Consider the following 15,758-nt stretch of genomic DNA (forward strand, 5'->3'; position numbering starts at 1 on the left):
TCCGGCTCGTTTTTTGGCTCGATGCACGGTTGTAGACGATACACCCAGCTTATTTGCGGCATCTCGGAGAGAGAGGTTAGGGCTTCGCTTTAAACTACCGGCAACTCCCTTTGACGTCTCAGCGGCTTCCGGTTTTCGATTTCCCCCCGATCCAGACTTCCTGGCTGTCGACAAACGTTCCCCAAACACTTTAATTACATTTGTAACGGTTGGTTTGGCAACATTTAGCGATTTTGCCAACTTTGCGTGCGAGTAGCTCAGATTTTCGCGATGCGCGAGCAAAATTTTGATATGCTGCTCTTCTTGCTTGGACGGCATTTTGACAGCTGAAGAGTGAATTCCAAAATCAAAATAGGAGCAACATTCTACACACACACCTTCAAAATGAGGGGTGTTCAGGTTTTTTAAATGCAAAATTGAAAGAAATACGTCAAGTTGATATTGACCAAATTTTGACCGTATCACCCTTTATGACTGCTCGACGTCGTACTGCTTGACTAGACGGGTTGGATTTCGGGTTTGTGTACAGGCTGAAGAACTCAAGCTGTGGAAAACGTACAGCTGCTCGATATGACGCTTCTCGACGTCCTAGCCGGCTATCACCGACTACACGGCAAACGATCCGATTCCAACGGATCCGGCACAAACCGCCCACGTTGGTAGGCTGGACCTAAGCATCGTGGTATTTTAGTTTCTGTTCGGTCCGAATCTTAAGCACTATTCTTACCTGAAAACGGCTATAAACTTTTGCACACGAATTCAATTGCTCTCAAAAGCCAAATACCCTATCCAACTCATGAAAAGAATTTTAAAAGAAATAAACCAGAAATCAACTTCTTGTAACTTTTCAAATTTCACTCGCGGAATTACTTCAAATTCAGTTTTACCTACTCACTTTTTTCAATTTGATAACTTTGAGCAAATTTAAACTGCTTCAATTTCAAAATTAGATCACTTCGAAATTTGATCTACTCACTCACTCCACCAATTATGGGCAGTCGATCCCGTATTAAATTGGGCCGGAGTTAAAACGTACGACGCAATTAAATCGGCGTCCTGTGCGAGCTGAATATAAAACTTTTTGCAATTGGAAAACTCAAGGCCAGAGAGTTTTTCTAGAGTAATAATAGCTCGTTTGGTCTATTCAAATCTCATTTTTTTTTTTTTCAAATTAAATTGTGCATTATATATTCGAGTTTGATCATTCGCCTAACGTTATACCTACAAGCATGCCAAGCTATTCGAAGCAATCTTATGCCGGAGCTTTTACACAGTTCCAGGTTTTGACACACAGGTGGCTAAATTATCCATACACACAACATGGTTACCAAATATTTGCATACAACCGCACGAAACAATATGCATACACTCTAAATATTTTTATTGTAAATAAAATTAAATCAAAAGTTTTAATGACAATTAAATATGAAACGGAACACATTTACCGTTACACCTTTTCACATGTCTTGGCATGTCATTGATAGACACGTCCCGAAAACTCACCACAAAGTGTCTCACCCTCCCTGGCAGACGAGAGAGCAACGTAGGTTGAAGTCAATCAAGAGAGCAGCATTGAGAAGATTTACGGAGAATCGCACGCTTTCTCTGAAACTACATCATGTGAGGCTTAATCAAATGTACCAGCGAGTCAGTTTCCAACGAGGCATCCAGCGCAAACTTAAGCTACACCCGAAATCATTTTTGGAACTACGTGAACGAGCAACGCAGGGAATCCGGCCTCCCATCGTCTATGGAATTCAACGGAGAAGTTGCTGCCACCGTTCAAGGATATTTGCCACCTTTTTTCGACAAGTTTGCCAGTGTATTCACAAATGATATACTAACTGATGACCATATTAATCTGGCTGCCAGGAACGTTCCAGTAAATGATCAAACGCTGGGTGCAATTGATGTTAATTCTGAGATGATTTCTAAGGCTGTGACTCTGCTCAAGTCATCCTTCAACCCTGGACCTGATGGTGTTCCATCTGTATTTTTGAAGATACATATTGCTATTGCTGATACATATGTCCATCTTGCGCACATGTTTCCCGTCCACAAAAAAGGTTGAAAACGAGCTCTGGATAACTATCGAGGAATTACATCTAGCTAGTGATTATGGAACCGTTGCTGTCCCATTGCAAGCAGTGTTTGAGTGCTGATCAACATGGGTTTACTGTCGGCCGCTCTAAAACCACCAATCTGCTGTGCCTCACATCGTATATATAACCGAAAGCATGTCCGATCGGGTTCAAACGGACGTTATTTATTCAGACCTATCCACAGCATTCGACAAGTTGAACCATGCTATTGCTTTTGCTAAACTTGGCAGGCTCGGTGTATGCGGTAATCTTCTGAGTTGGCTTCGATCATATCTTAGCGGTCACCAACTAAAGGTTGCTATAGGAGATTGCAGATCAGCTAGCTTCTTCGCCACATCAGGTATACCTCAGGGAAGCCACATGGGACCGTTGATTTTTATACTGTTCTTCAACGACGTGCATTGCTGACTGCCATTTTCTTCAACTTCAGCTGAACACAACAGCAACAACCGATAATATTTAGCTATGACCTGCTTGGCTCAACAATCGAACGCGTGAATTAGGTGAAAGACTTTGGTGTGATCTTGTCGATAAGACATCAGGAACTTTTGGGTTCATTTGTAGGATAGCTAAAAACTTCACCGATATCTACTGTCTAAAATATCTATATTTTTCGCTTGTTCGATCGACGCTTGAGTATTGTTCAGCGGTTTGGAACCCAAACTACAACAACGGTGCCGAAAGAATTGAATCTGTTCAACCTCGCTTTCTTCGTTGGGCGTTGCGTAGATTGTCTTGGAATGATCCGTTTCGATTACCTAGTTACGAAAACCGTTGTCAACTTATTGACCTAGAACTTCTTCGGACTAGAAGAGACACAAGCAGAGCCCTAACCGTGGCCGATATCCTGCAAGAAAGGACAGATTGCGATGCTATCCTGAGGCAAATTGACCTGAATGTTCAACCACCGACGAATCAACGAGACAGCTCATACAAGCTAATTTTAAATTTGTGCCCAAGACGCCATATTTAAAATACGTTAAACACTACCGACATCTACTCATACGATTGCGTTATACCATGAGCAAGGACACAAACCCACGTATAATTGATATTGCCTTGGTTTGCGTCTCACCTCGTTAGACAGATCTTATCGCCCGTTTGAAAGTTCGAATCGCTCGTTTGTTAATTCAAATAAGGTGGACTTGCTGTTGCTAACCATAAACAGTGATGATATCAAGATGTTGCACTTGGTGTTAGTTTTGTCAAAGTACTCCCTGAAAAGAAACTTGCTGTCTAATGTTAGTCCGAGCGAGGTACACAACCTCTTTGGACCATTCCACCTCTGAGCCGTTTAAGCAGATCTTATTATTTTCAGACGGAACAAGTCATGGTGAATGTGGAAATATGATGACCTGGGTCATGGTCTTGCTTTATAGCTCCGGCTTTTCTGACTGAGCTTAGGGAGGCCCCTATCCTGATAGAAATTTTTAGCTTTATCCAACCCAGCGATCTGTTTCAATGGCAACATAAGCAACTATATAAGCCCAACCCCTATTTCAGATCTAATAAACGATACCCACTTTCCGTGACAAATTGCGTTCAATCAACAGGCCCTAATCAAATGAACGGCAATTCCCGCACCGAGAAAACAATATATCGTTACAATATACTGAATTCCAGGCTGCGTGAAAACCAACTACCACAACGCGCCTTCGAGAAGCAACAGTGAGCAACGATCCAAGCGGTTCCTACCAGTATCTTCACCAGGCCAGACCATTCAGTTCACTGATTTACGTAATGATTTATTTTTTTACCAACCTGAAAGACGGAGCATGATTTCGCCAGGGAACGTGATACCTTTCCGAACACACAAGCAGTTGGTACCCTACGATGGTGGCCGGAAAGCGAGGTCTCGGAAACGTGAACACCTTAATGAATCTGATGTGCTTAATTTTGGGAAAATTTGAATACCAACACTATGTGAGTATATGTGAGTGGGGTAGAGCATGCGAAAGCAACAACCGTAAAAGCGGAGCAGCTACCCTCATCTACAAACTCACGAGAAGCCCACTTTCACGCGCGAAGACAAATGTCCTTTTTGCGCGCTATGTTGCGTTGTCAAGCGAGACTAACGAAAGGGCAAAATATTTCAAATATTCATTTGCTCTCTCCACTAATCAATTTGCCGTGAAAATGGGTTTTCCCCCGGGTAAAGGGCACGTGTGCGTCACAATGAAACATATTTGGGTTGATGAAGATCAGTTGAGATTAGAGTTTCCATTCTAATTTTGTTTCTCAGCCTCAGCCTATATACATTATTAAAGGACTGCGATATTCAACAAACGAACTTTTTGTTTTGTCTGAAACCGTACGTGGCTTTTGTATATTTGTCACTTTTAATGACATAATAAGACGTAACGTATTCAATAGGCAAATTTCGTTTGCAATCAAGGAATATTCGTTAATTTCAACCAACATTTGGAGCAATTTTTCTTGGAATATTATCATACCGTTCGTTTTACTTTGTTCGTTCCGGGAGTAGAAGGAAAACAATAGAACAAAATGATTTTCAAATATTTGCTCTTGACGACAAGCTCTGGCTAATAATTTCGAATACTTTTGTACAAAATGAAGCACCCTAGTGAACATTGCCGGTCAAAGCCGGTAACAACGGAGGCGATGCCTATCGCACAGATTGTTGTGATTGTCAGCTCGTTATCGTACTTCGAGTCTGGTTGTCATACATTTTGGAGTTATTGAAGGCAGCCCTACTTTTGCTCAATAAAACAGATGAAATTATCTTTAATAAGTAAAAAAAATCTCCTTAAAATAGATCGGGTTGCTCCTTAAATGATTGATCAAAATACGTTAAAAATCTTAAAATGCTCAGTAAATATTTAAAGTACGCTCCCTAAAATAGAGAAAACTGTACATTAAGCATTTGAAAATGCTCCTAAGTATGCACCATTTTGAAGTGTAATTGTACCATATATCATCGGAAAAGCTGCTGTCGAAAGGTTAATAAGTACCATGAAATCAGCTGAAATGTTCAGTAAATCATTGTGTGCATTTGTGCATTTTTACTGAACATTTCAGCTGATTTCATATTACTTATCAACCTTTCTACAGCAGCTTTTCCGATGATATATTGTTCAATTACACTTCAAAATGGTGCAAAGCGGTGCATACTAAGGAGCATTTTCAAATGCTTATTGTACAGTTTTCTCTATTTTAGGGAGCGTACTTTAAATATTTACTGAGCATTTTAAGATTTTTAACGTATTTTGATCAATCATTTAAGGAGCAACCCGATCTATTTTAAGGAGATTTTTTTTACTTATTAAGGAACATCGTCATTGTTTAATGATTCATTTACCTTTTTACCGTTATTGAATTTTCCGGCATGTTTTCGTAGTTTTGTGGTGTTGGGATTTATATAGGTGCATATCTGTATTTTATTTAATGTATTTCAGAAATGTAGAGCAGTCAGGTTGATTCGCTGTACACGAAATTGGAAAACGATTCACTCACGAAGCCGTTCAAATCATCGAGTAGCATGATTTTTTTTTTTGTTTTAGTGCGTGTTTCACCATCAGCTGGACCGAGCCTGTATTGGAACTAGTGTGGAAGTAGGCCGTGTTAGTTAGGTTGAACGTATTTCTGATATTGCCTGTTCAATAGCATCCACCTATTTGCGTATTTACCCCTATATATTTCTCAGTAAAGCCTGTTTTTCCTGGTTCCACTCAGCCCACCACCTGTTTACTGGCCGACAAGAAATCCGTGTCGCCAAACAAACCAGCTGGATGGACTTTCTGGAAGGAATTAATTCGTCACAGGCCGACTTAAGGAGGCAAGTCAACGCCCTCAGACGACGACGAATTCAAGCGGAAAGCTAAGTCTTCGACGTCATCCATTGCAAGTTTCTCTGTTTCTTCTGACGCTGGAAACTCGGACATGAACCAGGCATTCTTCTGGCAGGAATTGCAATGGAAAGTCGGTGGATCCCGAAGAAATCGGGTACCCTCTACTCAAGAGGTTACCAACGCCAGGCCAGCTACGGATGCTGGAGCTTTTCAACAAGCTCTGGCTCACCAACTCGTATCCAGCGTCGTTGAAGGAGAGCTTAGTCATTCCCATCCCAAAAGCCAATGAAACAACCCGTGAAGTTAGCAAGTGCCGGCCAATAGCCTTGACATGCTGTATGGCCAAGGTCCTGGAGCGAATGGTCAACAGGAGGCTAAAGCATTTCTTTGAAGTGAAAACCTGCAAGACCATCGACAGCACACCTTCCGTCAAGGGTACGGAACGTCAGCTTATTTCGCAACATTAGGGGAGGTACTCAAGAGTGCCAACGATAGCGGTCTTCACACCGAGATCGTCTTGCTGGATATATCGAAGGCCTTCAACAGGACGTGGACGCCCCTCGTCTTAGAGCAGCTTGTCAACTGGGGCCTGTGTGGACACATGGTCCACTTCATCAAAAATTTCCAGACCGATCGTTCTTTCAGAGTCGCAGTTGGCAACACGAGGTCCCAGCTTTTCAGAGAAGAGACGGGCGTCCCAAAAAGTTCAGTTATCGCCGTTACCCCCTTCCTTGCGGCCATGAACGGAGTTTTCGGAGGACTGCCGAAAAATGTTGTATGCTGACGATGTACTTATCGTAACTACCAGCCCAACAGCAGCATGTAACAGGATCAAGGCCCAGGCAGCAGTCTCCGCTGTAGCCAGGTGGGCCAGCGCGGTAGGTTTCCAGCTTTCGGCCACCAAAAGCGTCAGGTGCCACGTGTGTCAATCCCGGCACCGTGTCAGCGGGCCACCTATCAAAGTTCAAAGCCAGCCCATACCACTGAAGAAGACGGTCCGTATTCTGGGGGTACTTGTTGGCCGGTGCCTCAACATCTTCGAGCAGCACTTTAAGGCGATCAAGAACGACTGCCGCAGTAGGATCAACTTGATCCGAACCATCTCTCACCCCCACCGGTCTAACAATCGCGACACTCGTTTCCGGGTTGCAAGAGCCGTCATCGATAGTCGCCTACTGTACGGTCGAGATGGGAAATGACAGGTGGGCAGGAACTCACGGTCTCCCAGTGTTGGTGAGTTTTTTGCCGTTAATGTTCACGAAAAGTTCACTATTTTGCCATACAGAAATTCAAAACAAAAATTTTTATCTGCGGATTTGGACAGTTTTTGACTTGTTTCATACGACCGGAAGGTGTATGCTGGTCACAAATGCCGTGCCAAACTGATTTCCTACGCAATTAATCAACCTTTGATGAGAATTTCGCTAATAAACACGAGGAGCATTTCTTATAGCAAAACTTGCCATAACAAAATGGGCATAGTTCATTTTAGTAAACAAACTAATATTTCTTCCTTGTGTGTCACCTTATGCAGATCCTAGCTGTATGGTCTTGAGATGACGTGCATCGCCACGGAAAAGCTCGTGCAGATACTAGCACCAACTTTCAACACCTAGGGGAAATGGCTCTAATGTTGGCCAATGGATCTAAGATTGAACCCATCGCTAAAAATCTGCTATTTATCAATTTTATCTAGATGAACGCGTCATTGGGACGGTACTTATAGATATTTTTGGTCGCTGTCGAAAATTTAGTCAATTGATAAATTTATGTATGGGCCCAAATTAGGAGCATTTAGGCCGACATTACATCCATTTCCCCTACGTTCGGATTGTCTCCGGTCTTCTTCCGTCAACGCCTGCCGATGCCGCATGCATCGAAGCAGGTATTCTGCCCTTCCACCATCGTATAACCGCAGCAATTGCAACGAAAGCCGCTGCCTTTGCCGCTATGACCTCCGGAAATGACAGCATCTTTCTCCTCGATGAGGGGAACAGACTCATTCGCATGACTGTCAATCCTGTCGTGACGGCAGCCTTTCCGTACTTCAATGCACGTCCAATCGTCTCAACTATCGTTAACAGAATACTCGAAATTCATTAAAAGCTTTCCGTTCATAAGACTTTCACGAGGTTCGAGTTCAGAGCTTTTTCTCTCTCTTTATTTCAACACGAACATAAAGCTCGGTCGTATCCGTTATACGGTATTCCTTTTCCGTATATAACAGATTATCATTCAGTTTTGATCGTTTGTTTCATTGTCGTTAGGGGTGTATCCATGTTTGAATAGCGAGCTCGTTGCATGTTCAAATAAATAGAATCATTTTATTCATAATATAACCTACATCTACTACACCCCCCAGTGGCCAAGGTCCACTCGTTCGGAGACAAAAGTTGGCGTATACCTCCACCAAAAATCGAGAGTCGGATAAAGAGCAGGTTCAAGGCTGGAGATAACTCTGCAGCGCTGAGGAGAACAGTAGCCGAACTGCTAGGCTCGGACTACCCAACCCATGCCCACATATACACGGACGGATCACTTTGGAGTAGCCGGAATTTCAGCACCGATGAGTAGCAGCCTACCGCCACAATGCTCGGTTTTCTCCGCCGAAGCTGCGGCTATCTTTGTTGCCGTTACAACACCCTCGGATTGGTCCATACTGGTGCTTATATTTGGTCATACTGTGGTCGTTTCTAAGACACAACTCTTTATTTTTTTCCTTTATTTATTTTCCGTCGATCTTGTTTTCCGTATTGAATACCAATGCTATCGACGCCAGGGAGGCAACTCCCACATCTGGACCCTACCTATTGACCCATCAACTCATGAACCGGGGACCAACTTCCCTTCCGAAAGAAGGCGTGATCAGAGTTGTTATGCCTCAGAACATCCCGGTGGCGCCGACTGGGATTGAACACAGGCCCTTTGGGATGAGAGGCAATCACTCTTACCACTACACCACCGCTGAGGCAAAATACTTTGTAAATAACTAAAATTGATATTTGGGTACCAAAAGAATACCTGTGTGGTATTGTTTTGGTATGGCATTTGCAACATTTGGTATTGGAATGGTATTGTGAGAGCATTTTTTTGGTATTTTACCTCTTATGTCAGGCTTATCCATACCACTTTAAAGTATCGAGATATTTGTTCCTGCCTAGGGAAACGGCTCTCAACTTAGTGAACTTTGAGCATTTTTACAGTTATTTATTAAGAGCTTTTGACGCATTTTTGCATTGAATTCACCACGAAGTCTTGCACACAGTGATGCCACATTTTTTCGAAGTTCAATCTGTATTTTCATCGCAAAAAATCTTTTTAATCTGTATCTGGCTGACAAAAATCTGTGAAAAAATCTGTATAGTTTCTATATTATGGTCTCAGTGCGAATTTACGTAAATCTCCATTGAGCAAATTTATAGTTCAGAAGGAGTTTGTTCAATGTTTAGAATCATGAAAAATTACTAAAGTTGGCTCTCTAAAGAATTTGTCTATTTTAAAAATCTTGAAATCCTACAATCTTGATTTTTTGGACTGTTTTGTATCTCTTCTACTGTCTGAAAATACAAAACATTAAGTACCAGTTGTAAGAGACAAATCTTTTTCCGACTGAAAATTTCCTTAATGAAATAACTATCACAATTCCCTAGAATTTGATTTATGTATGTCTCAGATTACGCAAACCTTTATCTGGACATTGGACATAACACAGAACTTTTACAGGAAGTTTTGTCGAATTGCATGCAATATTCTTTATTTCTATAATTACGTTTTTAAATATAAAAATATCCAGTTGATTATTCGACTTACAAATTGTAATCAACCACTTTGAGGGTTTTCTAAAGTGGCTTGTTTACCGAGTTGACAAAATATATTTAATTAACTTCGTATTTGAAGGTGGAATAGAAAGCGAAACTAATAGTCCTTCCAACGAGAAATCAGAACATCTGAATATCAGAAGTCCATTCAAAAGATTCCAAGTCCATCTGAAGCTAAAATAATAATAATTTACTTAGTGAAAAATACGATTTGAGTTTGATGCTAAGATTGAATTCAAGCTGCTCAAAAGAAAGAAACGATTATTTATCGGAATTAATAAATATAAAAAAAATAATGCAAAATACATTCCCTTTATTTGAAAAAATCTTAAAAATCTGTATATTTTTCAAAAATCTGTAATCTGTATATACAGATATCTGTATGATTACAGATAAATCTGTATATGTGGCATCACTGCTTGCACACCTGGTCACTAGAAGCTGGAACTGAGATGCGATTTCATCATATTTTAAATCCCATTCCAACCCCTCCTTAATCTGTCCACATACCAAACCCCAAACGTAACAAGCATTAATAACGAAGAATTACTGGAAGAATGCATAAAAATTACCATCAACATTTAAATACCTTTGCACCTTCATTCCACCACTAACTAGCAAACGCGTGAAGCAATCACTCAAGCCTGGTCCTGAAGCATGGCGAGAAAGGCCAGATTAAATTTCCGCTTCTGATAATATTTTCCAATCTGGGTCAGATGATTGATTTATCTACTGAAGCATGTTATGACTTTCAACAGATTGCTTCGTTAGCACCATAGGACACTGCTATCGTAGCTGCTAACTGACTTATGGTGACGGGTGGCAGAGGCAGACAGAGCTGATGTCAGTGGAATGTGGCATCATCATTCCTGTGGTCTGCAATTCGAGCAATCGATTCACCATTCCGTCCCCGCAGGAAACGGAAAGCGAAAAAAAAAAAACATGTATCGACACTGGTGCCACGTTCCACAACAGCAGGCAACTGGCAGCTACAAGTGAAAGTGGATCGTCACTTCTTCCTGACGATGCGATGTCTGATACCTACTTTGAACTGGAAAGATTTACGCGCCTTTTTGCAGTTTCACACCACGTTTCACGCAACGCAATGGATGATGGGCGTGCTTGGAAATACTCCTTCTGAGGAGGTTGGAAAACACACAAGGACATGAGGAAAACAGACAGTAAAGACGCATGTCCTATCATGAGCCTTCCACGAATTGAGCCATAGAGGCAAACGTGTGAACGAAAAAAATAAAATCGATCACAACGACGACGCGCTGGCTGGCTCGATTCAGGAAGGAAATAAATAATACACGATGCCTTGGAGGCTTCTCCTTGGTCTGCGGTAACACACGATTCAACGCAGCACGGATGGATTTAAGGTAAAGCACTAGTTGTTGACTGAAAATCTGAATCTGGTATGGTCTGAATTAGTTTTGTCCATTTGCTGTCAAACGGCATCAAAGGTCAAAATCACTAATGAACACAACCCGAGCAGGAACGAATACCTTGATACCTTAAATTGGTATGGATAAGCCTGACATTGAAGGTAAAAAACCATGAATAGTACCAAAAATGTTCTCACAATATCATTGCAATATTAAGCAAACGCAATACTAAAACATTACCACCTAGGTATTATGTTGATATCCAAATATCAATTTTTGTTATTTGCAAAGTATCCTGCATGCATTTTTCTGGTGTTATTCCTTGGTATTTTACCTCCTATGTCAGGCTGATCAACGCCAAATTATGGTATCAGAAACAAAATTAGGTATTCACAAATTATTTTCTCCTGCTCGGGAAACCATTTTATGTATTTGTTTGATTATTTAAACTGAGCGGTTTTCATACATTATCAAAAAACTGTTTTCTAATGTATATTCGAGACGTTAACTCAGGAGATAGGCAAATTTGTTATAAAAAAATCAGTTTATCGCACAGTATAACAGATTACACATATCTCAAATTAATTATCAATAGATTAATGTAAACCGTGAGATTGTGATCGACGGAGTATTATTTATACTATTCATGCTATGGGTGAACTACATTCTAAGGTTTGCTTCTTGTCGAACATGATTTTTCAAGATCATTCAGCACTGCAGTGAAAATGAATTCCATGGCGAAAAAAATCATCCATATAGTCATACATAACACATTCACGAAGCTTCCACTATCTGACAGTATTGTAAATATTTTACAACAGTAACGATGATTACCGGAAGCATGCCTTGCCAATCTATTACATCGAGGCAATGCAAAAGGAATGGATGGCCCCGGTTGCAGATAGCACGAGCCATTAAATGGAAAATATGGGTACATACAGAAGACCAGACACAGACATTCTCCTGCAGAGCGGCCCTACAGGAATGTATGTAGGCCCATAGCGATTGTGATATGTTTCAACTGTCTGTTTGATTGCGTGGCAATTTCCGTTTCCTCGTGATTTGAGTTCACATGTCGATATCGAATAGAGTTTGATTTTATGATTGGGTGATTGCTTGATGAGGAATACTGCACATTGCGACAATAGCGACCCATTTCCGTTTTTCTAAAGGTTAACTTCAAGAATTTTCTGTTTGAACTGAGGTCCTTTTCGGGGTTACCAGCCAGGTTTCCAATGATTACGGTGCTGCGTAGTTTGAGGTTACAGCAACCATTTCCACAATTGTTTCTTGCAAAACTTTTCAAAACGTCCAATTGATCGATTGTATACATCGACTTTCCCTTCCCCATAAAAAATATCAAGCATTGTTCATAGAGCCAAATTTAAAACAACCCTTTGTACAGGATTTCCAAATTGCTTGCATTATCAAAATGAGTTATTATTTTGGTTCATGGAACGGAACAAAAAAGGATAAATTAGTGATAGATTTTGTTTTCAGCATCTATTTTTTCTAATCCGTATCTATTTTTTTAATGTCCATAAGATAACTTAATGTACTCAAGAAACGATACTGTTGCCTTTTTTTATAATTAATTAAAAATGTTTCAAGTTTGCATAAGTAATTAAGCGTTTATTCCCTACTTTTTTTTTAATAATTTGTTTATTTTTCCAGGCTCATTTGCTGTAGCTTTGCGGAGCCGATATTAATTGTTTAGATAACAAAATGACTTAAAACTAACGTTAGTAAAGCGGGGGCCGATTACTCGCGGCAAAATTCCCTACTTCTAAACAACAAAATAAATTTGAAATGCATTAGAACTATGTGTCAAAACACGGTTGAAACTAATAATTAGCCGAGCCAGTATTGGCGCGTTATAATAGAGCATACAAAGCTTGGAGCAATAGCTCCAGGAAAAAAAACATGAGGCAGTTTCATCCTTTTGGTTTGTTTTTTCCGTCGATCTTGTTTTCCGTACTGAGCACCAATGCTACCGACGTGCCAGGAAGGCAGCTCCCACACCTGGACCCTACCTATCGACCCATCAACTCATGAACCGGGGACCAACGGCTTTACTTCCCATCCGAAGGAAGGCGTGATCAGAGATGTTATGCCTCAGAACATCCCGGCGGCGCCGACTGGGATTGAACCCAGACCTGCTGGGGTGAGAGGTAATCACGCTTACCACTACACCACCGGTGCCGTTTGAGGCAGTTTCATGCTTATCAGGAAGATTGCGAGAGCCTTTCAGAAGTTTCAAAAATTGAAGAAAGTCAAAAATTAAAATAAGAAACTTTCCAGAAGTTGTGAGAAATCGATGAATGTTTTGGGATATTTTCGGCAGCTTCATTAATTTCAAAGCAAATCCAGAAACATTATCAGAAGAGTAGTTAGAACTTCAGGAAAATTTAGAAAACGTCCTGGTGAGTCTCAAAAAACGTAAGAAGAAGTTCAATGGAATGAAAGGAAATAGTGTGCATATTGGTGAAGTTTTCCGAATAGCCTGGGTTATTATAAGGGAACTATTATAATAATTAATCTGAGCCACGAAAGTGTCGACTCGGCAACCGCCTTTCCGAAGCCAGCTTTACCGGAGCTCGTCAACTCTCTGACTCAATGGAATATGAATGGGTTTCTCCAGCACGATATTGACCAGCCTGTTAACCCGAGTGGCAGTCAAAACCGTGACAACGCCGAGTCTACCATCTTGTACCCCACGCCTGCACTGCCCAAGCCGGTGAACCTTGTTCTCCAGTGGAATATAAACGGATTCCATGGCCGCCTAGGGGAATTGGAGCTCCTCTGCCAAAGCGATGCCCCCTGGATAATCGCTCTACAAGAGGTCAACAAAGTCACAACCGACCAACTCAATCGTTCGCTGGGAGGGAGATACGATTCCACACGAAGTTCTTGACCTCCAAACTGACCTGACAATCGTCGGCGTCCGCCTTAAGAACGCCGCTAACTTAGGTATCGGCTGTGCGTACCTGCCCTGCGGACGGATAGCCAATCTGGATAGAGACTTAAGTGCAGTTATTTCCAAGTTTCCGGAACCGCGGCTTTTCATCGGTGACATCAACGGGCACCATCCGGGCTGGGGCAGCCCTCGCCCAGATCCCAGAGGTTCTATCCTGGCGAGCATTTTTGAGAGAGAGGACTTGGTGGTGCTGAACGATGGCGCTCCCACCTTTTTTAATGGACGGCACACCACCGCGATCGACATTGCCACTGCCAGCCGATCTATAGTGGAAAGGGCACAGTGGAATATTAGTACCGACCTGCACGGTAGTGACCACTACACGATCCGCATACAGCTTTCCGTAGGTGCGGTTCCCCCAACGACACGGAGACTCAGGTGGCGCTTCGAGGAAGCCGACTGGGACGCCTTCAGGGAGAAATCCGACGCTCTCTTTCAGCAACGCGAACCGAACGACATCTCCAGCTTCACGGAAGTACTCTACGACGCTGCAACACTATCCATCCCAAGGACTAGTAGCGTACCCGGGCGAAAAGCCCTACGTTGGTGGAACGAGGATACCAAATGTGCGGAAAAAGCGCGACGCAAAGCCTTACGCCGGCTTGAGCGCCTAGCCTTAGACGATCCTGGTAGGGAGGAAGCGCTGAAGGTCTACAGAGAACGCCATCTCTCGTGCAGACAGGTGATCCGTGACGCAAAGCGATCCAGCTGGATGGATTTCCTGGATTCAATCGACGAATCCCAATCGTCGAGCGACTTGTGGAATCGCGTCAACGCTCTGAGTGGCAAGCGGCGGTCTACTCCACCTACTATCCAAGCTCATGGCACCAAGATTTCAGAACCGAAGGACATCGCTGACAATTTAGGGAACTATTTTGCCGGCCTGTCCGCTGTCAGTGGCTACGACAGCGATTTCGTCCAGCGCGTCAAACCTTCCACAAGCAGCATTCGTGACCTGTGAATTCCACCCGATGTCCCTTCCCTCCAGATCAACGATGCTCTTACCTTCCGGGAGCTTCAGTTTGCCCTCGGCAACAGTACAGGTAAATCTGCCGGGCCGGACGAGATTGGATACCCGGTGTTAAAAAACCTCTCCCTCGACGGAAAAACGAGGCTACTCGCCCACTTCAACGACCTATGGCTCACTGACTCGTATCCGGACCTCTGGAAACAAAGCCTGGTAGTGCCCATTCTGAAGAACAACGCGGCGAGTGGAGAAGCCTCCTCCTTTAGGCCGATTGCACTCACTTGCTGCGCGGCAAAAGTGATGGAGAGAATGGTAAATCGTCGACTTAGGCAGTTCCTGGAGTCTAACAGTCTCCTTGACGAACGGCAACATGCATTCCGGCAAGGACATGGCTCCTCCACTTACTTTGCAGCCCTCGGGAATGTACTCAAGGAAGCCCAGGACAACGGTCACCATGCGGAGTTAGTATCCCTTGATATTTCTAAGGCGTTCAACAGGACGTGGACAGCTGGCGTCATCAGGCAGCTCATCGGCTGGGGCCTGAAAGGCCACATCACGCACTTTGTACGGAATTTCCTCCTTAATCGTACCTTCCAGGTGACGGGAACACTCGACGGGAACACTCGACGGGAACACTCGGGAACACTCGATCGGATCCGTTCCCCGAGGAAACTGGAGTGCCCCAGGGATCCGTCAT

General features: G+C 42.7%; 1 protein-coding gene across 1 annotated transcript in view; it reads right to left on the bottom strand.

Annotated features, from left to right (window-relative positions):
• The window catches only part of LOC135714193 (dopamine receptor 2-like), a 105,856-nt gene that overhangs the window by 21,637 nt on the left and 68,461 nt on the right, over positions 1-15,758 (bottom strand). The window lies entirely within an intron of this gene.

The sequence above is a fragment of the Ochlerotatus camptorhynchus genome, unplaced genomic scaffold (assembly GCF_037179485.1).
Source record: "Ochlerotatus camptorhynchus isolate MF236.1 unplaced genomic scaffold, CSIRO-AGI_Acam_v1.1 ptg000626l, whole genome shotgun sequence".
NCBI lineage: Eukaryota > Metazoa > Arthropoda > Insecta > Diptera > Culicidae > Ochlerotatus > Ochlerotatus camptorhynchus.